At 47.7% G+C, this 24,102-nt stretch overlaps 1 pseudogene across 1 annotated transcript; it reads right to left on the reverse strand.

Moving 5' to 3' along the window:
- Window positions 1-20,101: 20,101 nt before the first annotated feature.
- LOC125538582 (uncharacterized) lies at window positions 20,102-23,891 on the reverse strand (annotated as a pseudogene). The gene is made up of 4 exons (XR_015606851.1): window positions 23,758-23,891; window positions 23,301-23,341; window positions 20,853-21,192; window positions 20,102-20,748 (listed from the first exon to the last, which is right to left on the reverse strand). The product of XR_015606851.1 is annotated as an uncharacterized LOC125538582 (transcript).
- Window positions 23,892-24,102: the final 211 nt, after the last annotated feature.

Consider the following 24,102-nt stretch of genomic DNA (forward strand, 5'->3'; position numbering starts at 1 on the left):
TGATCAAATTCATCGACATATGGTTGAAGCACCCACTCTGCTCACAATGAGGAAAAACATTCTTCACATTATTTTCTACCCCTTTACATGCATGTGTGTGTACTGCAAAGGTGACACCAGCCCTATGCATATTTTCAATTGCATCATGAGCCATGTCCATGAAACCTCTGTCTCTGACTAAAACAAACCAAAAGCAACAGAGAACATCCAGTTGTGTCCATCTAAAGCATTGCATGCTGCCAATTGAGCATTCCATTTGCCAGTCAAAAATGATGAGTCTATGCTCAAATATGGACGACACCCTTCTTTGAAGCCATCGATGCAAGGCTTTAAAGCCGTAAATAACTTGGAGAAAAGAAATCTACCATCCTCTGTTACCTTAGTATCTATCTCCATAACACATCCAGGTGACCTCTTCCCCACCCCTGCTTTGAAGTTATAAAGCATCCTCAAAGTATATGCCCAATCACCATATAATTCTTTCATTGCCCTTTATTTTGCTTTCCACGATGTGGTATACTTGACCTTAATGGGATATTGCTTTTCCAAGTCCACTTTAAGTTTCTTTATAGTAGTGTTTGGTTTCTTGGCTCAAACTAGTGTGATCTTTTCGGCAGTCCAATGTTGTGATGTCATGGTTGATACTCTCTTTGAACTTCTAATACAAGTATGTGGATGTGGGATTTGATTAACACTGATGGTACTTCCATCAAGTTGAATTCTAGTACATATGTAGCACTTGCAAGGCCTGACGCTTCCATCAAAACCTCTGCACCTCGCATAAAATTTCTTTCTATTAGTCCACATTGTCTTGGCATCAAAATCATGTTTGACCGCATAAGTCTTGAAACATATCCTAAACACCTTCATGCTTGGGAACAACTTCCCTTCTTAAATAATATGATTTTCTGTCATACACACTTACAAGCTCATCATCATGTCCATCATCGACATGATATGCAACATCTTTCATCAGTTCTCAATCCACATCTTCACAAGCATCTATGTTCGCATCATTAGGCAAACTCGATTCACCCCTCTCTTACTTATCTTGATCACCTACTGTAATGCCAAAAAAATTGGCCATCTCAGTGTCAGCCATTGGTGCAATGACCAAATCAGTAGTGTCTTCTAATTCTACTTAATTCCAATCAACACCAACAACCCTTGTGGCGCCATGTCAGCCCTCATGCATCTTCAGCAATTCCCTCTATTATTGTCACTTCACTCGTACAAATGGGCGTTATCTGTCGATGTGAAGCCCAATCATCATCTACCATATGTGAAGCCAACTTTGAGGGTACGTATCCAACCTTAGAATCTGATTTCAAATCAACGAGATATGCATGAAAGGTAGTATGTTTGTTTGCCAAGCCGTCTTGCCGATCGATTTCATCAAACCATCTATTCATCATTCTTAATTCTCACATACTCACCCTTCCAATTATCAAACCATAACAATGCTACCTCTTGTTCTGGACCCCAAAAAATGCTCTCCCTAATTTTATCCGCAACACTCCTCACGACCCTCTCTTCCATGCTCTGTATTTCATGTGGATCAATCTCTGCAAATTCAACCCCCCCCCCCCATTTCACAATTATGGCTCTCTCTATGTCTCGCACGCTACCATCAACTAGCTTCACTTTAGACGGAAAGAATTCCACACTTAATTCGAAGGTCCTAGCACCATCACCCCTATTTATCAATGGCAGGCACTGTGAGGCAGTGGAAGCAGACAAGGCACACATCACATAGGTTGGCATGGGTGATTACCTGGTAGACATTGTCTCTCGTGGCTCCATCTCGTTCAGCCCAACGATGCCGCCGCTCCCCAGACCCACCCACCTCCACAATATAGATCTCATGGAAAACAGAGGCTCACTTGGTGAGATCTAACTCAAGACGGAGGGGAACAGCTCTAGGGCGCTGAATACACTCAGCACATACGCCGTCGTGGTTGTGAACGAAAGCTCAGCCGGCAAAACGTAAGCTCCGCCACCGCCGCCGACTAGAATGAAGAAGGGAGCAGCAACCAGAGCAGTGGAGAAGCACGGGTCCAGTCAGACGGGGAATCGATGCACTGCCAAGTGGGACCCACCACCAGATACACTAATCAGTTTGACCCCCTAATTTTAACTTAGTAGCAGACCCCGTTGGTGACCATTCCCTTGTTTTAATCACCTGGTTGTATTGGGGCTATTATTGCCATCTAAGACATCACACGCGAGCTATATTTGTCAACTACGTTGCATACTTCCCAATTAGCATAAAAAACAGCGCACATGAGCTATTTACCCATATCTCCATATGCTTAGCAATATCTAACGTCAAACTGCTAATTACATGTCTCTACATACCTACGCAGTTGGACATATATGAGGGTTGACCCGTGCACACCACCTGGCTGTAGGCGTTTATTCATCGACATTGCTTAATGATACGTCTCCAATGTATCTATAATTTTTTTTATTATTCCATACTATTATATTATCTACTTTGCAAGTTTTATATGCATTAATATGCTATTTTATATCATTTTTGGGACTAACTTATTAACCTAGTGGCCAGTGCCAGTTTCTATTTTTTTCCTTGTTTTTGGCTTTTACGGAAAAGGTATATCAAACGGAGTCCAAATGGAATAAAACTTTATGGTGATTTTTCTTGGACCAGAAGAAACCTAGGAAGCTTCGGGAGGACGCCAGAAGACCCATGAGGAGGCCACAAGCCCTAGGGGCGCGCCCCGGGCGGCCTAGGTTTGTGGACCCCTCGGAGGTCTCCTAACCCAAACTCCAACGCTATAAATCTTCAAATATCCCCCCTACACCAGAGGGGACACCAAAAATACTTCTCCACTGCTGCAAGCTTCTGTTCTTGTGAGATGCCGGATGTTTGAAATCACGGAGGGGGATTCTGCCAGATGGGGATTCAATCACGGAGGGCATCTAGCTAGATGGCTTCTTCTCTCTCATTGATCTCCAATATAATGTTCTCCTCGATTTTATTTGAGATCTATTCGATGTAATTTGCTTATGCGAAGTGTTTGTTGAGATCCGGTGAATTATGGATTTATAATCAGATTACCTATGAACATAACTTAAGTCTTCTTTAAACTCTAATATGCATGATTAAGATAGCTTTGTAATTCTCTATGATCTATCGATTTGGTTTGCCAACCAGAATGGTTTTTCTTGCAATGGGAGAGGTACTTTGTGATGGGTTCAATTTTGCGGTGTCCTCACCCAGTGACAGAAAGGGTAGCAAGGCACGTATTGTATTGTTGGCATTAAGGATAACAAGATGGGGTTTATATAATATTGCTTGATTTTATCCCTCTACATCATTTCATCTTGCTTAAAGTGTTGCTCTGTTCTTATGAACTTAATACAATAGATGCAGACAGGAGTCAATCGATGTTTGGAGTAATAGTAGTAGATGTAGAATTGTTTCGGTCTACTTGTCATAGACGTGATGTCTATATTCATGATCATTACCTTAGATATCATCATAACTTTGTGCTTTTCTATCACTTGCTCAACAGTAATTTGTTTACCCACCGAAAGCTTTCTTCGAGAGAGAAGCCTCTAGTGAAACCTATGGCCACGGGGTCTATTCCTTATCATATATTTTCAGATCTATAAAACCAAAAACTCAAAAATATTTTGCTGCAATTTATTTATGTTTACTTTATTTTACGTTTTACTTATATTTTAAGTCTATCTCTAATAGATCTCACTCTTGATAGTGACCGTGAAGGGGGTGACAACCCCTTTTTCGCGTTGTGTGCAAGTGTTTGTTAGTATATGCAGGTGCATCTATTGGGGACTTGCTTGTGCCTCCTACTGGATTGATACCTTGGTTCTTAACTGAGGGAAATACTTATCTCCACTGTGCTGCATCACCCTTTGCTCTTCAAGGGAAAAATCGATGCAAGCTCAAGAAGTAGCACTTAACTTGTTGTCTTGCAAAAATGCATATTGTGAAGAGGGTGAGTCTTTATATGAAAACGAGGACGTCTCAGATTGGAAGTCCAGGATGATAAAAGAGTGATAGATAAAGTGATATACGCTTCACGTGCTCTTGATGACCACCGGATTGATGTGTACTTTTGCAACATAAGAATCAACCAGCTAGGCCCTATATCAATGGCATCGAGTCTGATTCAGCACCAGAGTGATTTTGCTTGGTCGCGTTTATAGCACAACATTCTGCTGCGACATGTTGTGACGAGTGCTTCATCCCTTTGAATTTAGTAGTTGTTCATGTTCTGAATTTCGGTGGTTAACGACTTCACTTGCAGTTGCAATTATCCTGACACTAACTTATGCAGTTTTATGAGGCTTCACCATCTGGTTCAATAAAACAACGGATGTCCGTCAAGTGTTTCAAGTGATATACCACTTTATGGCATTGATATAGGAACTCTGGTTTCTTTCAGTTTAACGTAGACAGTCTGTTCGGGCATGGTCGACCTCAATGTTGTATGACCAGGCAAAGGCGGTCCTAACGACCGGTATTGCCACAACAGAGTAAGAGCTTGGGACAAGCCCTACCTGGGACACGACCGGGAGAAGAAACAGTAGTCAAAAAGGATTATTTGTCGTGAACTACCCATTAGTATCCAGGCGATAAGCATCCTATGAAGTTGTTACAACAGAAGAAGACAATTGTAACTACAAGATATACATGGCGTGCTATACAAGGATATGCACCCATATATTTAGCCTCAGGTAACATAATCTACACGGTTGTTTAACATTCCCCTGCAATCTCGGCCGGTACAAAGGTTGACATTGGAATGCAACCGGGTTATCGACTTGGTCAGCTGACTTCGAGAGCTCCCATTGCTACATTCTCTCGGACAAAGGGGAAGTCTAGTTTGATATCCTTGGTACGAGCATGAAACACAGGGTTTGCTATGATGTACGTCGCGCTGAGGTTGTCACACCACAAAACTGGAGCTCGAGGTTGAGGAACTCGCAACTCTTTCAATAATGATTGTACCCACATTGCCTCTACTGCACCATTCACCATTTCCCTATATTCTACTTCGGTTGGCTGTCGGATGCTTCTGTCCACTCCATGAAATGCGGTTGGGTCCAAAGAACACAACGAACCCACCCGTCGAACATCTCTCGTTACCACAACAGTCTAAATCAGCATCTATAAACACACTTAGCAGAGTGGAAAATGACCGGGTCTATCCAGTTTATTCTTTTAGGGTTGTGTGTGGGACTTTCCTCTTGATGTGTAACTTTTTGGGAAAGTAGTGGCTGCACCCACTTTCGGTGCACCCACGATGCACCCACTCAAGAAAACATATAAAAACATTTCGAAAAAATATGAAACTTTATGGAAATGATGATCAACAAATGTTATGAGGGGTTGCAAAGTTTGGTGGTCAAATAACATTCGAGAAGCGCCCTACAAAAAAGACAAAATTGCAAAATCTGCTCACATTGCACGTACATTTTGACTAATTTTCAGTGATTTTGTCTTTTTTGTAGAGAGCTCCTCGAATGTTATTTGGCCACCAAATTTTGCAAGCCCCCATAACATTTGTTGATGATCATTTCCACGAAGTTTCAGATTTTTTTGAAATGTTTTGATATGTTTTCTTGCGTGGGTGCACCGTGGGTGCACCGAGAGTGGGTGTAGAAGAACCACTCTCGGAACTTTTTTTATGCCCTCGAACAAATCTAAATGATTGAATTTTTTCAAACAATCAAACCTGTAACCACTGTACCCTATACAAAGCGAAGAATGCGCTTGACCGCTTCCCAGTGAAGATCAGTGGGACATGACAGGAACTGGCAAACTTGTTTATGGAAAATGACAGGTTAGGCCATGTCAAGGTTAGGTACTGAAGGCTCCCGTCATGCACCTATATCTGAATGCTTCAGCCTCATTCAGCTGGTGTCCGGTGTCTTTGTTAAGCTTCTCATCATTACACATCGGTGTTAAGACTGCTTTACAATTAGCCACATCGGCATGTTCTAGCAAATCAAAAGCGTACTTCTTCTACATGAGATTCATTCCCTCGGAATTCGCAAGCACTTTAATACCGAGAAAATAGTGAAGGGTGCCAAGATCTTTGACAGGAAGTGTGGAAGAGAGTTGACAGAGAAGATGATCCAGCGCTGATGAAGAGGAGCAGACAATGAAAAAATCATCAACATACACGAGCATATAAATAATAACATCACCATGGAGAAAGATGAACAAGGAAGTGTTAGCTGCTGATGAGTGGAAGCCCAACAGCTGAAGGCGATCGCTGAGGCGACCATACCAGGCCCTAGGTGACTGTTTTAACACATATAATGCTTTGTGCAACTTGCAGACATAATAAGGATGAACATTATCATGGAAACCGGGAGGCTGCTGCATATAGGCTTCTTCAGTGAGGATACCATGCAAGAAAGCATTGTCGATGTCCACTTGACGCAGGTGCCGTCCACGAGACACAGCCAGAGAAAGCACAAGACACACCGTGGCTTCTAATCAATACCATGCTGGTGAGTAAACCCGTGAGCAACGAGGTAAGCTTTGAATTTTTCCAAGGAGCCATCAGACTTGTGCTTCACTTTAAATACCCACTTACAACTAATGATGTTCTTTCCAGCAGGACGAGAGGCATAAGGGACCAAGTGTTGTTATGTTGAAGAGCAGAAAACTCATCCTCCATGGCAGACCGCCTTTGTGCATCAGCGAGGGTGATGCAATAGGACCGGGAATCCGCATGGAAGGCACATCGACGAGGGTCATTGCGTACTGTGCCGTCTGATGGTGCCAACTTCTTGACAATGTTGTCCCGGAGCCGTGTTGTCATCAGATGTGGCGCACGCGTCCGTTGCACAATGACGGGGGTGAGGACGGCTCTGCAAAGACCAGTTCATGGGCCGGGGTTGCTAAAGGAGTTGCTAAAGCAGGACAAGCAGGCTCCTCGGCGAAGGCTGCAGCAGGCAACCACTACTAGGGAAATTCCTAGTAGTAGTGTTGGATAAAGCCCTAGTAGTAGCGTTGGGTCCCATGCTACTCCTACGGTGCTACAACTAACTTTTAGAAGTAGCATTGTTTGAACCAGTGCTACTACTACCCCTACGCAACAGTAGTGTTGGTTGTCCAAGTGCTACTACTAGATAGCTGTTGCGCTGCAATCAGACTAGCGCTACTGCTACCCCTTGTAGCAGTAGCGTTGGTCGTCACAGAGGATATCTGCGGATGACTTACATAGGATAATAATGCAGGAAAATCCTCTCCTTATCCTTATTGGCGACCATGAAGTCGGTGATGTAGCTCTTCACATATTCATGGTGCTCTGGGCAGACTGCCAAAAAGCCCACATGCATAAAGTACAGGTCCGCGACTGAAATAGAAGATATTTTCTGGTGCCTGATGATGTAGTTCATGTGTAGGGCATAAAGGCGGACGAATGTAAAATCCAGATTTCTCATGTGAAACATGTTGAAGATGTAATCAAATCGAATGAAGAACTTGTCCAAGGGGAATACGTGGACATACAACCTTTGTTGCGGCACGCTAACTGTGTAGAGCGGGTATCCTAGATTTTTCGAGGTGAGAAGGATTTTCTCTCTCGACTGCACACCGCCATAAAGTCTCCTTAGATCGCTGCCTCAGGTAGGATCGGTTCTCCTTAGAAGGCTTTTCGTCGCACCTTTGGTAGGTATAAGGTATGTACCCGGGGCTGCAGAGGCAACTGACTGATAGAAGCAGCTTTGGTGCCTGTATGGCCTTTCGTTGATCTCTTCCTATGCTTTCTAGGTAATGGAAGTGAGCCTGACATAACATCCCATACCACCGCCCCCAGTGTTGCCGGGCTCAGCAATGCATGACTGTCGGTGTCAAAACCGGCGGATCTCGGGTAGTGGGTCCCGAACTATGCGTCTAGGCCGGATGGTAACAGGAGGCAGCGAACACGATGTTTTACCCAGGTTCGGGCCCTCTCGATGGAGGTAAAACCCTACGTCCTGCTTGATTAATGTTGATGATATGGGTAGTACAAGAGTAGAAATACCATGAGATCAAGGAGGCTAAACCCTAGAAGCTAGCCTATGGTATGATTGTTGTATATGGAGTTGATTGCCTCTGGCACGCAAATTGTCTTCGGCATTGCAAGGCGGGTTCCTCCTCCAAGTCCTTCATAGAAGATTATAAACACCAAGACTAGTGTCCGGCTCTGCAAAATAAGCTTCCACATATTGCCATAGAGAGAATAATATTAACACAAATCAAATCTGCTGATGTATTCCGCAGTGCGTCATCACACTACAGCCAAGTCCTTCACTCGAATCGTTTTCACTTTTCCACCTCAGCGTGTTTTGCAAGGCGGTTTCCTTGGCACGTCTTGTCAAAGCAGAGACCGTGTCCCCTTTGTTTACGGGATTCTCGTTAATACGGACGCGGGTAACCCAACCGTGCCACTTATCACGGCGCTTGGGAGGCAAGCGAGTTTTACTAGGCTGGTGGGGACGCATAACCACATCCGCCCATATAAGGGGACAAGGATCCACCTTTTTACCTACGCCTTCTTCCTCCTTTGCCTATCCATCTCCTGCGCACCCGAGCTCCAGCGCCCAAGCCCGCACTTCCCACCTCAACCTTCTCCAGCAATGTCCGGAGCAGGAGGCAAGTGGATGGTCTCCTCCGCCATGGAGGGTAAAGTCAAGAAACTAAGGAAGGGCGAATACCTGTCCAAGGACATCGCGCACCGGCTTCCCGCAGAGGGGCAGCTTCTCCCCACCCCAAGGCCCCATGAGAGGGTAGTATTTCTCCCCCACTTCCTCCGCGGACTGGGTTTTCCACTCCACCCATTTGTCCGGGGCATGTTCTACTACGGCCTGGATTTCCACGATCTGGCTCTGAACTTCATCCTCAACATCTCGGCGTTTATCGTCATGTGCGAGGCTTTTCTCCGCGTCCGTCCTCATTTCGGCCTCTGGCTCAAGACCTTGAACGTCAAGCCCAAGGTGGTGCGTGGCAGCCAGGCGGAGTGCGGAGGCGCCATGGCGGGCAAGATGGCCAACGTCCTATGGTTCGAGGGCTCTTTCGTGGAGACCCTAAAGGGATGGCAATCCGGGTGGTTTTATATCACCGAGCCGCGCGATCCGAAATGGACCACAGCCACCGAGTTCCGATCCGGACCCCCCACGCGGCTTATGTCCTGGAAGGAGACGGGCCTGTCGTGGGGTGACGAAAAAGAGGTGACCGGATTGCAAACATGCATCCAGTCCCTGGTGAACAAGCCAATCCGGCTTGTTAATGTAATCCAGGTTTTGCTCGTCCGCCGGATCCTCCCGTGCCAACAACGGGATTTTAATCTGTGGGAGTTCAACCCGGCGCAGCATCAAACCCTCAGCAGGCTCTTTGACACGACGTACGGAGACGCCTGGAAGATGCTATTCAAGGGCGCAGAGGCTCTCGTATCCACCTCCGAGGACCGCGGATACAGCTCGCAGCGTCATGCTAGCGAGGTAAGCCATCTACACCTTTTATAGGATGTTAAGCTTTTTTCTTAGTTTGACTCTATGCGGGATCTAAACTCCCTTACCTTTGACAGGCTTGGCGGGCGATATCCGGACCGATTAACTGTCCAGCTCCGCTGCCCGAAGACCCAGCCCCAGCTCTACTAGTGAAGTTGCTGGCTCCGGCGCCTTATGTGGTGCCGGAGAAGAAGGCCAAGAAGAAGAAGACCACAGGGACTCGAAAGAGTGCCCGCAACGTGGTGGTGTCGGACACGTCATCTGACGAGTCCGAGACGCCCTCCTCCCGCGAAAACGTGGAGGAGGAAGAAGAAAACTCTCCCCCCCCCCATCGGAGGGAGGAGAGAAGAGGAAGGCTGCCCCAACGGGGGACGCCGAGGGGTCTAGGAAAAGGAAGACCCCTCCGTCGAACTATGCCCCCAACGCCGAAGAGGGTAAAGAGGAGTGGCCAAACAGGGCCAAGCATCCGGCGAAATCGTAAGTTCGGATATCAGAGTAACTCATGATGTTCCTTTGTTGCACAGCTTTCCCTAATGTTGAATGTAATTATGCAGTCCGCCCCGGGCCGAATTCGACGAATCGTCGGGCGGCTCCCTGGACTCATCGGATGTGAACTCAGTTTTCGGCGTCGCGACAAGCTCCGGGGCAGGAGGAGGTGGTCCCGGAGGAGCCGCAAGGCAACCTTCCGGACTCCAGGAGTGAAGGGGATAAGGCTCCCCAGGGCTCTAAGTCCGGCTTTGTGCCGGACACCGCGCCGGAATCAGTTCCGGACCGCGGTAGGCGAACTCCTTCCAAGAGGAGCAAGCCTTCTGAGCCGGCGGCCTCCGTCCAACCGGAGGTGCCGGACAATCTGCTGGAGGTGCTTGACGACGCCTCCATCGACGAGGGGCACCGTACTATTATGAGTACGGTGATCCAGAAGGTTCAGTCCGCCAAGAGCGGACTGACTGAAGCTTGCGCTAGCCTTCTAACAGGCTTCGAGGTAAGTAAAAATATGTAAAAATATTACCGCATAGACAGTAGCCCCTGATGCTCTGTTTGGCGTTCGGAAAGAAAAGCCGAATAGAGGATCTATTAAATTTCGCAGGAGTCTAAAAAAGAGTCAATATGCGTATGCAGGCTTCGCTGCTATCCACCGCCGCACTGACTGCGGAGGTGGGTGTCCTGAAGTAGGACCTCGAGCGAACCGAGCAAGAGCTCGGCCTTGCCAAGCAGCGGCTCGAGGAGGAAGAAGGTAAGAAATACCTTACAGAAAAAGTGCCTATAAAAAGGCTTGATTGCAAAAAAGAGTAACAGGATTGTACTGCTTATTGTAGGGGCCACGACTGAGGTGGCGACCCTTAAGCAGGCGCTGTCTGAGGCCGAAAAGAAAACGGCCGCGGAGCGCACCGAGCGAGACAGACTTGGGGCTCAGGTCAGTGAGGTGCAGCAGGAGCTGCAGGCTCTCATGAAAAAACATGAGAGTTCGGAGCTGGAGTCGAAGGCGCAAGCATCCGAGCTTGCAACGGCCCTAGAGGCTGCCAAGTCTGCCAAGGCCGAAGCCCAAAAGGCCCTCCAAGAGTTGGAGGAGATGAGGAAGATAGCAGCTGGTAAGGCATTCTTTATGCAAAGCAGAAATATAAAAGTAAACTACCTGTTACTTACCCGAATCCGGAGCTCTCCAGGGGCATTCGCAGATCTTCCCCGCAGCGTATCCGACGCCGCCGCATTCTACCGAGCTGAAGAGGGTAGCTTGACGAAGAAGGTGTTCTAGTCTCAGTATTTTGAGGCCGGACACCCTGTGCCCTTGAGCGACCAGCTGAAACAGCTGGTCGAGCTCCACAAGGCGGCCGAGCAGGCCATGAAGGGCTTCATAGTTCGGCTGTGGCCTGGAGAGGCCCTGCCTGGGAGCTATTTCGGGCTGTTGCGGCGGCTGGTGGAGGCCTGTCCGAGGCTCGAGGTCATCAAGCGCTCCGTCTGCATCGAAGGTGTCCGTTGGGCCCTTGCCCGTGCAAAGGTGCACTGGGGTAAGCTGGACGGTGAGAAGCTTGTGAAGGACGGGCCGCCGCCGGGGAAGGAGCATCGCAAGCCCGAGAACTACTACAAGGATGTTCTTGCAAGTGCCCTCCTTGTGGCGGATGAATGTACCAAGGATGTGACTTTTGAATGAACTCGCTCGTGTTTATCCTGTGCGCTGAAAACTTGTTCATATGCGCTAAGCAATGCTTATTGAATTTAAAATATTACTTTCTGTGCGGCCATTTATCAAAAATTGAGAGATGGCCAGTCGTCGGCTTCTACCCCCATGCCACTAGTGCTGGGGTGTTCGGGATAAACCTGAGCGCTCTTTTTCCCATAGTTGTGTCCTTCGAGGGAGGCGCTCAGCCCAACGAACCAGGCAATCGGACTATAATGCTTAAACACTCTCAGTTAGCCATAGAACTCTATAATTTTAAATTTCGGCGAAGCCCCTAGTTCGGAAGACCGAGTTCGGGGTGCTATCCACGCCTTGGCCGGACAAAGCCTGCTCCTCGCTCGAAGTGGCATAAGCCTTTAGGGACTCGAAAAAACTCTCAAACAGCGACCGGTCTCTGGCCACATCATGACAGTCAGTTTTAGCTTTCTCCACTAAGGTGCTTAACCCAGCTGAACCGGGGCACAATCGCAGTGGTTCTCCTAGTGCTACCTTAGCCGATAGAGCGGAACATAAGGCACCAAAACATAGGAGCCGGGCAAACCCAACTATTGACCCAAATCATGATTCGGAGCTGATGCATATAGTGCTATAAGTTCGGGGTGCCGCACTTGTGAAAGTGTACGGACTTCTCACACCATTATGAGGGGTACTGAAGCCCCTGGCGTGTTTGCCGTACCATGGTGTACGGGTGCAATCATGTCATTTAATAAACATAAATGTGAAAAGAAGATAATGCAAAAAAATAGACAAGAAGCTAAGCATTGTTTATAGCGAGGCTATTTATCAAAGCCGAACGATACAAATAGTGCGGTAAGCAAAAGATATTGGACTATTCAGTATGTCCTGACCAGGGGCAGGCCGCGGAATTGTATTTAAACAGGTATACCGCTCGTAACAGAGACCACCTGGGAGTTCCATAATGCGGCATGGCTTGTCTGCCTCCCTGGATCTTGCATCGTTTGTGCGGCAGTCGAATTGCCGAACAGGTCATCCGAAGTATGGAGTCCTGAAAGTAAGAAAAAATTAAAAAAAGAATCCGGCAGCCCCTAGTACGTTTTAAACCGTATTTTGGGCGTGCCGTTATTGTGCCCCTTCCCCTGTGCCCATGGTATTTCAAGGGCGTAGTTATGTACGCGAGGTACTGGTTTCGCTATGTCGCGAAAGCTGGGGTTGGGGCCGCATTGCTACGCTTGCTCAGAGTGTGCCAGGCGGTCCTGCTGTGGGTTACTCCGGGCGCGCTTGGCGTTGTCTGGCTTTTTAATGGCCGGACTGGAGAATTGCCTGAGAAGGCTACTTTGTACCTCCGCTACGAGAGCCCCCGTATGCTCCTCCGTACGGAGGGAGCGTTCGGTGTTTCCGTTGACCGTAATTACTCCTCGAGGGCCTGGCATCTTGAGCTTGAGATATGCGTAGTGCGGCACCGCATTGAACTTTGCGAATGCGGTTCGTCCGAGCAGGGCGTGATAGCCACTGCGAAACGGGACTATATCGAAGATTAACTCTTCGCTTCGGAAATTGTCCGGGGATCCGAAGACCACGTGAAGTGTTACTGAGCCTGTACAGTTGGCCTCTACACCTGGTATAACGCCTTTAAAGGTCGTTCTTGTGGGCTTAATCCTTGAGGGATCTATGCCCATTTTCCGCACTGTATCCTGGTAAAGCAGGTTCAGGCTACTACCGCCGTCCATAAGGACTCTTGTGAGATGAAATCTGTCGATGATTGGGTCAAGAACCAATGTGGCGAAGCCGCCATGACGGGTGCTAGTGGGATGGTCCCTTCGATCAAAAGTGATCGGGCAGGAGGACCATGGGTTGAACTTTGGGGCGACTGGCTCCATCGCGTATACGTCCTGTAGCGCACGCTTCCGCTCCCTCTTGGGAATGTGGGTTGCGTATATCATGTTCACCGTCCGCACTTGTGGGGGAAAGCCCTTCTGTCCATTGTTGTTCGGCGGCTTGGGCTCCTCATCGTCGCTGTGCAGCCCCTTGTCTCTGTTTTCGGCCCTTAACTTGCCTGCCTGCTTGAACACCCAACAATCCATGTTAGTGTGATTGGCTGGCCTTTAAGGGGTGCCATGTATCTGGTACAAGCGATCGAGTATTCGGTCCAAACTGGACGGGCCCTGAGTATTCTTTTTGAATGGCTTTTTCCGCTGACCGGATTTATAGCCTTTGAATCCGGCATTGACTGCCGTGTCTTCATTGATGTCGCTGCTAACGCGGCGTTTTTGTTTATTCCGACGTGTCCTGCCACTTTTGTCCTTGGTATCCGAATTACCAGGGTTCTTTGATAAGTTGCTACTGAGAACTAGCCAGCTGTCTTCTCCCATGCAAAAGCAGGTCATGAGTGTCGTGAGGGATGCCATGGATTTCGGATTTTCCTGTCCCAGGTGCCGGGCAAGCCACTCGTCGCGGATGTTATGCTTGAAGGCTGCTAGGGCCTCTGCGTCCGGACAGTCGACTATCTGGTTTTTCTTTGTTAGGAACCGTGTCCAGAATTGTCTGGCCGATTCCTCTGGCTGCTGAATTATGTGGCTTAAGTCATCGGCATCCGGTGGTCGCACGTAAGTGCCCTGGAAGTTGTCGAGGAATGCGGCTTCCAGGTCCTCCCAAGAACCGATTAAGTCTGCTAGCAAGCTGTTAAGCCAATGCTGGGCCGGTCCTTTAAGTTTGAGCGGGAGGTATTTGATGGCATGTAGATCATCGCCGCGTGCCATGTGGATGTGAAGGAGATAATCCTCGATCCATACCGCCGGATCTGTTGTGCCATCGTATGATTCGATGTTTACGGGTTTGAAACCCTCTGGGATTTTATGATCCATTACTTCATTCGTGAAGCATAGCGGGTGTGCGGCGCCTCTGTACTGGGCTATATCACGACGCAGCTCGAAAGAGCTATCTCTGTTGTGTTCGGCTCGGCCGGATTTGTTGTATCCGGAGTGAAGATCATTGTCACATGCCGTAGGGCGCCTGCGCGATCTGTAGATCGATCTTGTTTGTCTTGCCTTATCCTCCAGTATGTCTCGCAGGTTGGGCGCATTTTCCCGTGCCTTAGTTGAGCGGCGCCGGGGCATGGCTTGGGTGGAGGGCCGAGAGGCCTCTCTGTCGCGGCCGCGAGGTGGCCGGTCTACCATGTCATGCGCTGGTGATGTAGGTGCTTCCTCCTCTGATCGGTGTAGCGGCCTGTGCTTCGGGTAACTCTTGGAGGGGCGTTCGAGTTCATACTCTTCGGCCGTAGGGACTTTAGTCCATCTGTCGGCTAGCAAATCTTGGGCAGCTCTAAGCTGTTGCTGCTTTTTCTTGAGGCTGCTTGCCGTGGCTAAAAGCCTGCATTTAAAACGCTCTTGTTCGGCGGGGTCTGATGGTATGACGAATTCGTCGTCATCGAGGCTTGCCTCGTCTTCGGAGGGAGGCGTATAGTTATCATCCTCGACTCTCTCGGTCTGCCGCTCTCTCATGAGGGCTGGCTTCTCCATCTTCCTGTGCCGAATCTTGCTGAGGTGGGTGTTCTTCGGTGCTATCCGGGGTAGTATTATCTCCCGTGCCGGAATCACCGTTTTTGCTTTGGCGGGATTTAGAGCGGCGCCGCTGACGCCGGCGCTTTGGTTGTTTCTTGGGGGCGTCATCCCCCACTGTTCCATCGCCATCTCCATCTTTTGGAGTATCCACCATAAATATGTCATATGACGAGGTGGCCTTCCAGCGCCCTACAGGTGCTGGTTCCTGTTCGTCTCCTACATCGTCGTCCATGTCGTCGATGTCTTCGGAGCCGAAGTCAAGCATGTCGGTTAGATCATCGACAGTGGCTACAAAGTGGGTGGTGGGTGGGCTTTGAATTTCCTCATCGTCCGTATCCCACCCTCGCTGACCATAGTCCGGCCAGGGCTCTCCTGATAAAGAGAGAGACTTAAGAGAATTCAGGATGTCGCCAAAAGGCGAATGCTGAAAGATGTCTGCGGCGGTGAACTCCATTATCGGCGCCCAATCGGATTCGATTGGCAGGGGCGCGGGGGGTTCGGAGTCCGGGGAGGAGTCCGGATCTTCAGAGTCACGGGTCTTGCAGAGTGCGGGGCTAGCGTTCGGCTCGATCGCTTTTGGGATCGCAGCCCCCGAGGTGACGTCCAACCGCTCATCCTCGATTGGCGCAATAGGCTCTGAGTTAGGGGTCGGAACCGATGCGTGTGCGGCCTCCAGGACACTATCCGGGGGCAGAGCTAGATCATGCCCCTCGAGATAGTGCGGTGCGCTTGGCCGTGGCTCGAGCCCGTCGAAGATCAAGTCTCCGCGGATGTCAGCCGTGTAGTTTAAGCTTCCAAACCTGACTTGATGGCCAGGGGCGTAGCTTTCGATCTGCTCCAGGTGGCCGAGCGAATTGGCCCGCAGAGCGAAGCCGCCGAAGACGAAGATCTGTCCGGGGAGAAAAGTCTCACCCTGGACCGCATCGTTGTTGATGATCAAAGGAGCCATCGGGCCTAAAGGCGACGACACAGAGGGACTCTCAATGAAAGCACCAATGTCGGTGTCAAAACCGGCGGATCTCGGGTAGTGGGTCCCGAACTATGCGTCTAGGCCAGATGGTAACAGGAGGTAGGGAACACGATGTTTTACCCAGGTTCGGGCCCTCTCGATGGAGGTAAAACCCTACGTCCTGCTTGATTAATATTGATGATATGGTTAGTACAAGAGTAGATTTACCACGAGATCAAGGAGGCTAAACCATAGAAGCTAGCCTATGGTATGATTGTTGTATATGGAGTTGATTGCCTATGGACTACAACCCTCCTGTTTATATAGACACCGGATAGGGTTAGGGTTACATAGAGTCGGTTACAATGGTAGGAGATCTTGAATATCTACATCGCCAAGATTGCCTTCCACGCCAAGGAAAGTCCCATCCGGACACGGGACGAAGTCTTCAATCTTGTATCTTCATAGTCCAGGAGTCCGGCTGAAGGTATAGTCCGGCTACCCAAACACCCCCTAATCCAGGACCCCCTCAATGACCCTCACATTGTTGATGCTGGGCCAAGGCAGCATCTGGAGGCGTGTTCTGTGAGGATTGCATGAAGAGAGAGACTTCTTGCAATCCGCCTTAAGATGTTCCCGCTCCAGCAAATCAGGCATCAACTCATCACGCTCATAGCCTGAGTGATACTGTTGAGCCATCAATCCTCTGTCGTCATAGGCACTGGTACTGAGAATCGAGAGAGGGTTATCATCCTCGTCCATGACATCATCCATTTCTTCTTCGACAGGGGCGACATCATCAGCAACTAATGGACCCTCGTCCTCACGTTGTCCCCTATCACCCTGCATGACATGCACCGCTAATTGGGTAGGTGGGGTGGTGTTCATACCTTGTTGTGCTCCCATCCGCTTCCACACGAAGGAGACTCTTTGGCCACAACAGCATCCAACTCTTGCAATCGCCAAGCCACGGTAGGGTCTCGTCGTCATCTCCCCTAGTGCCACCGAAGGATCCAAACTCTCGTGGCCCTCTTTGACACTGGCCAAGGAAACCTTCAGGAAGCCAGGCGGCATCAGCGGCCATGGAACGAGCGTTCCTTCAACTTTACTATCGTTGTCTTTTTCACGTTCACCTTCTAGCCACTGATGGTGTACGGTATGGTACATGGGGTTGTGTCGGCCTGCGGAGACATGTCTGCCATGTCAGACATTTGAAAGGTAACGGAAATGGAAGATTATAAATATGCTGAAGCGGGTCGTTGTGACGTAGTTACCGTGAGGACATCGAGCTCGGCCAAAGACGAAGCCCCGTCGAGCACGCCAGAGACGGAGGACGGGCTAGTATGAGCAGGTGCGATTGCATGAGCAGGTGCTAGTGTGATGTTCTTCGAGTTGCTCCCGACGAAGCTGGGAAGGGGCCGCCCTCCGCCACCTCGTGCCACACGCCGCCAACTAGGAGCCAGATCCTGGTCGATCTGGCCAGACTCGCGCTAGCACGCCTCCGCCCGAAGAAGTTCCTCGCGCAGCCGCCGCACCGTAGACCCCCGCCATGCTTGCCGGCGCACTACCATCTGGTTCCCTTGCCGCCGAACAGAATGTGCGCCGCTGCACCGTACGGCCCCTCCACAGCCCGTGCCACTGCTCGACCGGCCGTTTTGCGCCAACCATGGAGCACGAGCGGAGGGGAAGAATAGGCCCCGCCGCCGCTACCGCCGGCTAGGCTTCGCCCGGCGGCGTCATTCGGCGGCGGCGGGAGGGGAGGGCGGCGGAGGGAGGGTCGGAGGTGCGATGTTTAGGGTTCCCGGCATAGGAGGTGAGGAGGAGCTGCCCAAACCCATATTTACGGCTTGTATATATAGAGAGTCACCCATGACTTACTACAATTTCAATATTAATGTCTCTACTAGCATTTTACTAGCTTAGCCCGCGCGGCGCCATGCCACGCCTATCGGTAAGTCGCAACTATATAGACCGTAGTTAGAACGGTAGAATTATAAACAATGAGCTAAACAGAATATGCATTGCAGCTTTATGTGTATCTTTTTCTATTTGGTAAAGAAAAACATATCAATATATATGAAATTTTAAGCCACCCTACATAGTTGGATGTGTATACGATGACACAACCGTACTGCAATAAGAAATCGCAACTGATTTTCCCTGAATTAGATCATATTGGTATAGCCTCCTATAGGATTAGTTCTAGTAATAAAGTGGTACAAATCTTTTGCAAATTCTTAGACATATCTGACATTGTAGTTTTGCTCAAATCATTGTTTGCCTTGTGAATTCATTCCGCTGAGTAGCTACTTGCTGGCAAGCCATGTTGAATTGCCATTGCTTGTTGGTCCGCGCCTTTGCTTGTGCTATAAATAGTCTTTCTTTTGTGACTTCAAGTGCATAGTGACAACCTTTTCTTTGGCTTCGTCTTCTGTTTCGGTTGGTTCTCCTTGAAACGTCATCGAAGATTCTTACGATACATTATGTTTATATGTACTAGTGTTTTTAATGTTTATTATAAGACTTAATTTAAAGCAAGAGAATTAGTATGTGGAATTATGGGCACAAAAAGAGAAGCTAGAGAAAACACTTCTTTTCTGTGGGGTTAACGGCAAACATGCCACGTGGCAGCTACCTGTGCTTCTTGGGACTGGCATGTTTGAGAACTTTGCCGTCCACCAGCGGACGGCAAAGACCTTAGCCTCTTTGTCGTCCGCTGGCTGACAGCGAAGCATGCCGTTAACCCCTAACGGCTCTCACCCCACCTCACTGCCTTCGACAACCTTTGTCGTCTGCTGGACACCAACGGCGGACGGTGCAATCCTTTGCCGTCCGTTTCCAGGAAGCGAACGGCAAAGAAGGCCTTTGCTGGCACATGTTCGGGCGGACAGTTCGCCGTCTACTGGCGTACGGCAAAAAACATTGCCATCCGTGATCCATCCCTTTGCCGTCCGCCATGTAGTGATTAAAGGGGTTTCATTGCTGAACTTCGAGGGAGATTCTTCATACAAAGTTGTGGTATATTAGCAGGATCCGATCTGATCCATAGCTAGCGTCGTATGCCCTTCAGCACGACCAAAAGAAACTAATTTATGACTTACAACATTTTGGTTCCTACTAACATGAACAATAATAGAACTATCCCTCTCACCAAGACGTTTCCTAACTTCATTCATCAACATTGCATTCAACGATCAATCCGGGGGACTGTGCCTGCATAGAGAGCATCACAGCTTTATAGTCCATCTCAACATCATTTGGCAGTGTAGACCATAGCAATGCAAAGTTTGGCCCCTCCAAACATTCTCTAACTCCGCTTGCACTGGGCTCACACAACGCAATATGTTTCTGCACGCCGAGAAGATTATGCCACCAGTATTGTCTGGTAGAATCATCCCACGCATGCTTCACCCGTCTCCTTGATATATGTCCCTTCTATGTTAAGATTAACATGGCCATGAGCAGCGGGGTCCTTCTAGCGGCGCATTATCTGGCCTCACATAAGATGAGACGGTGGGCGTCCATCAAAATCCATTTCACTATGTTTGGATGTAGACATTGAAGACCTTGGTATTGCATTGGCTCCATTGCCTAATATCCCAAGGCATTGGTATTGACCTGCAATGCCACACTTTGTGTTTGGATGTTCTTGTATTGGGCACTAAGGGATGGAGCAATGCCAAATCTTGTTTGGATGCCCATAGTGTAGAATTCGACATTGTGAAGTGTATGAACAATATAATAATTGCTTGTACAAGTTTCGAAATGAAATCTGATCATCATGCCATATACTTGAGATTATGTATTAGAATACAATAAAATCGCATGCAAATAATTTAAAAATTGGTATAAGCAACATCAATTGTCCAAAATACATGAAAAATAGGCTGAAAGTTGTAGATAGGCAACAGGACCATATAATCATGCATTGGACAATATGAACTATTCAAAAGCGTGAAAAATAGGCTCAAAACTATAGGTAGCAGCAGCATATTATGATAGCCTTGCCAACACCATTACACATTATAACATGTCTCACACCATCCAGAACACAGAACAAGTCTTATGCATCAACCATGCAACTTTAGGACAAGTTCAAAAGTCTCACACACACTAGGAGAACTAAAAGTAGGAGTACACATACATATTATCAATCAAGAGCCATTCTACTATTCCAACATCAACAACCATTCCTTCCTGAAGTTCATGGGAAGCTCAAGAAGCGCTTGGTACAAGCGTTCTCTAAGGATCAACTTACCATAAGATCGCAATATGTCACCACGAGCCAAATCAAGGATCATCTCAAGTGTCGTGAGGATTTCAGCAGGAGGTGTAACTTGGGGCAGAGGTAAAGGCTCAAGTGACTTCAAAGCATCATTAAATGAGCCTTTCCTATCCCCAAGTAGGCACAGGATGGCATCACCGGTCTGCTATTTTTTGTGTGGCACTTCGGGAGAGGCTTCATTGGGTTCCATAGTTGGTTCTACAATAGTTTCAGCACCTGTGACAGCACCTTCACCATTTGCATGATCTTTTGAGTATATGGTGGTGATAGCATCCCAATTTTTAATGACCTTGTTCTTGTAAAATCCCACTTTCTGGTTAGCCTGCACACACACACACACACACACACAAAGAGAGAATTGTCAAAGAAAGGTATATCTTACATATGTGCAATACAATCAGAATGTGGAACGGATAAATTTCTTACCGCGACATATTTAATCCACACATCTTCACTATCAATTGAGAGCTTGTTACTGATCCAATCCCACCCAAATCCACTTTGAGAAAGCATCTTGCTAATGGCCTCATAGTGCTTTTCAAAGGTTTTGCACCTTGAACTTATGTTTTCCTTTGTGATGGTCACATTGCACTTCTCACGCATATTACCTATAACAGCACTGTAGACATGGGACTTCCATCCATTCTGGGCATGATCACCATTGTTGTGATGCTCAACAAGGACCTCCAGTAGTGCAATGTCCATTTCATCTATCCATGTGAGGTAATTTCTACGAAAAAAATTTCCACCTTCTTCAGCCATGGTCCTACAAGAAAATGCATGCACATAATATCCAAACACAAAGACAACGTAAGATGCATGTAAATTGAAACACGAAGACAGCAAGGTAATATCACATATATATATATTACATTAATTTCTTAATATGAGGCATGTACAAAATACCCAAAAGGTACCATTAGCAAGCTAGGCTATCACACAAGCAAAGTCCATGCAGTGCTGACCCACACATCTTAGCAAAGCCATATCAAATAGCTAGCACAAAAGAGAACGTACACCATTATCTAGTTGACCCACACATCCTACTCCAACTCTAGTTCAGCATGTCTCACAAGGTACTCATCAAACATGTCATTAGCTAGCTGCTCTCTAAAGTTGGTCCATGCAGTGCTGAGTTGAGCACTCGTAATTAAGTTGGCATCATCTAGAGGATCATCTTTAGAAGAGGCTATTTCATTATCCACTTCCACCAGCAACAAATCATCCATCACATGTTGCCTATCCCTTGCAAAGTTGTGTAACACGCAACAAGCATTAATAATTCGAACCTGCAATAATATTTGTTTATCGTAAGCATTTTCCATTTAGTTTGCATCTTATTCACCACCATATGGACACATCATACCTGGTCCTTTATGTCAAAGAAAGATTGACAACGTAGGAAAGCCCACTTTTTCTTCCACAAACCAAATGTTCTCTCGACTACATTTCTAGCTCGGGAATAACGCAAGTTATACAGCTCTTTAGGAGTTTGGGGCTGTTGTTGACTTGATACCCACTCTTTTAAGTGATATCGAGTCGATCTGAATGGAGCAAGAAATCCAGGATCGTTGGTGTAACCAGCATCAACTAAATAATATTTCCCTAGTGTGGAAAGAAAGTGAGTTAGCTATCAATTACATAGGAGAAATGAATTACCAAGAGAAAGTGTCATACCATGTGGTACGACAAATGCATCTTCGCGGCTCAACTTCATTGCATCACGCAAGACTCTTGAGTCAGAAGCTGAACCCTCCCAGCCAGGCAAGACATACATAAATTTCATATTCCAATCAACCACACCAAGCATGTTAGTGGAGATAGCTTGCTTCCTGTTCCTATATCTCCCTTGGTCACACACAGGCACACAAACATCAACATGACACCCATCGATCGCTCCAAGTGCATTACCAAACCACTTCCATTTGTAATCATCAGGTGGCTGAGTAGAAGGATCGGGAAGCTTAATGAACTCCCCGGTTAGAGATAGAATCACTGTTAATACATCGTCAAAGTGTGTACTAATAGTCCATAAGGAGCGCTTGGAAGTGCCACCCAGAATCCTCATTTTGATACCATGGCCAACTACCTACAAGAACATTGCCACCTTTTCTTCCATGGAAACATAGACACTGTCCCAAAGACCAGCCCTCTCACGCAACATGGTGCATAAGTCATGGAAGTTTCTTTTAGTTAAACGTAGCTGATCATAGCATGTTACTTCTGCCCCATCATACAATCCTTTTAGCAAATACTTCTGATGAATGTTTTTTTCCTCATCGTCAGTAAAGCTTCGTAAATCCCTTGGTGCCCTCTGTGTACTAAGATATGCTATCCCATGAAGAAACGATTCAAAGTACAGTTTGGTCAAAACTATTCGCCTCCTCTTTCTTCTTTTGTTCTCCTCGTTTATGTAAGCAACCAAGTCCAAGTCAGACATGGTGCAACTACATTACATTTCAGAAATTAGACATGAATGCCTCATTCAATTAGTCATGAAAGACAAGTCATCAAAAATTCAGCAAGCAAGATATCAATCAGCGGGAGACAAGCAATCAAGCAAGCTATCAATCATTCATATATGAATAGCTATAAGCAAGATACCGTGCAACAAGCTATCTAAAATTATGCCAAAACAAGCAATCAATCAGCCATGAAAGACGATCATTCAGTCATATGCTGCAGCTAAGACTGTTGTACTAATGTGTGCTACAACAAGTTATCAAAATTTCAGCAAGCATTCAGTCATATAAGACATGGTACAAGAAGCCTTCACTATGAGGTATACTGATTTTCTCTCTACATCATATGAAGGCATGACCAAACTGAAAATATTTGTTCCTTGTGAAAAGCACAAATTACTGATTAATATACCTTCAGTCAGCCCAGGGATGTGCCAAACCAAGCCAAATAACCTGCAAAATTAAATTAAGAGAGACAATTAGTAAGCTAGTATCTTAGCATGCAGAAGTTGGATGTATGCAAAGGGAAAGACAACGATTGATGGGCGGAGGGGCGACCATGGAGCAGAGGGAGGGACAACCGATGGGGAATAGAGATGGGAGGCCATGTGATCTGACCGGGAGGGAGGGCTATGGGATTAGGGATGGGTCAGAGAGAAAGAAGAGGGATGTGGGTGGGAGAGGAACAGGGCTGGGAGAGGGCCGTTCAGGGGATGGCTAACCGGCGGCGGGGGTGCAGGGGACAGAGGCAGGTAGGAGATTGGGGAGGATTGGGGTCGCGAGGGGGGGGTGTGAACCATAGGGAGAAGGCCTGCCAGATTCAGATTTAGAGGAGAAGAAGGAGGGCGACGGGGATGGAGGAGACCTACCGGAGACGGGAGAGAAGGCGGACGGCGGCGAGAGATGAGCGCCGCTTCTCCTTGCTCCGCGCGCCTGCTTTGTTTTTTTTGTTTTGTGGAAGGGACAGAGAGGTAAAGGGAGCGGGGTTGGGCAATTTCACCCAAAAACCGAGCGGGGAGGTGAGGAATTCGCGCAGGGACTCGCTAGTCTTGGCGGGCTGTGTCAAATTTCGGGTTGTAATTCCGCCCCGAATACTAAAGACATCCAAACGCTGGCATTCGGTAGTTACAAATGCCCAATGTCAATACTACCTCTCAATGCGTACATCCAAACATAGAATTTGGGTTTTTGCTTTTAAAACAATCACCTAAAGT

Source organism: Triticum urartu, chromosome 1A (genome assembly GCF_056163025.1).
Source record: "Triticum urartu cultivar PI428250 chromosome 1A, HENAU_Tu73, whole genome shotgun sequence".
In the NCBI taxonomy this organism is placed as follows: Eukaryota; Viridiplantae; Streptophyta; class Magnoliopsida; order Poales; family Poaceae; genus Triticum; species Triticum urartu.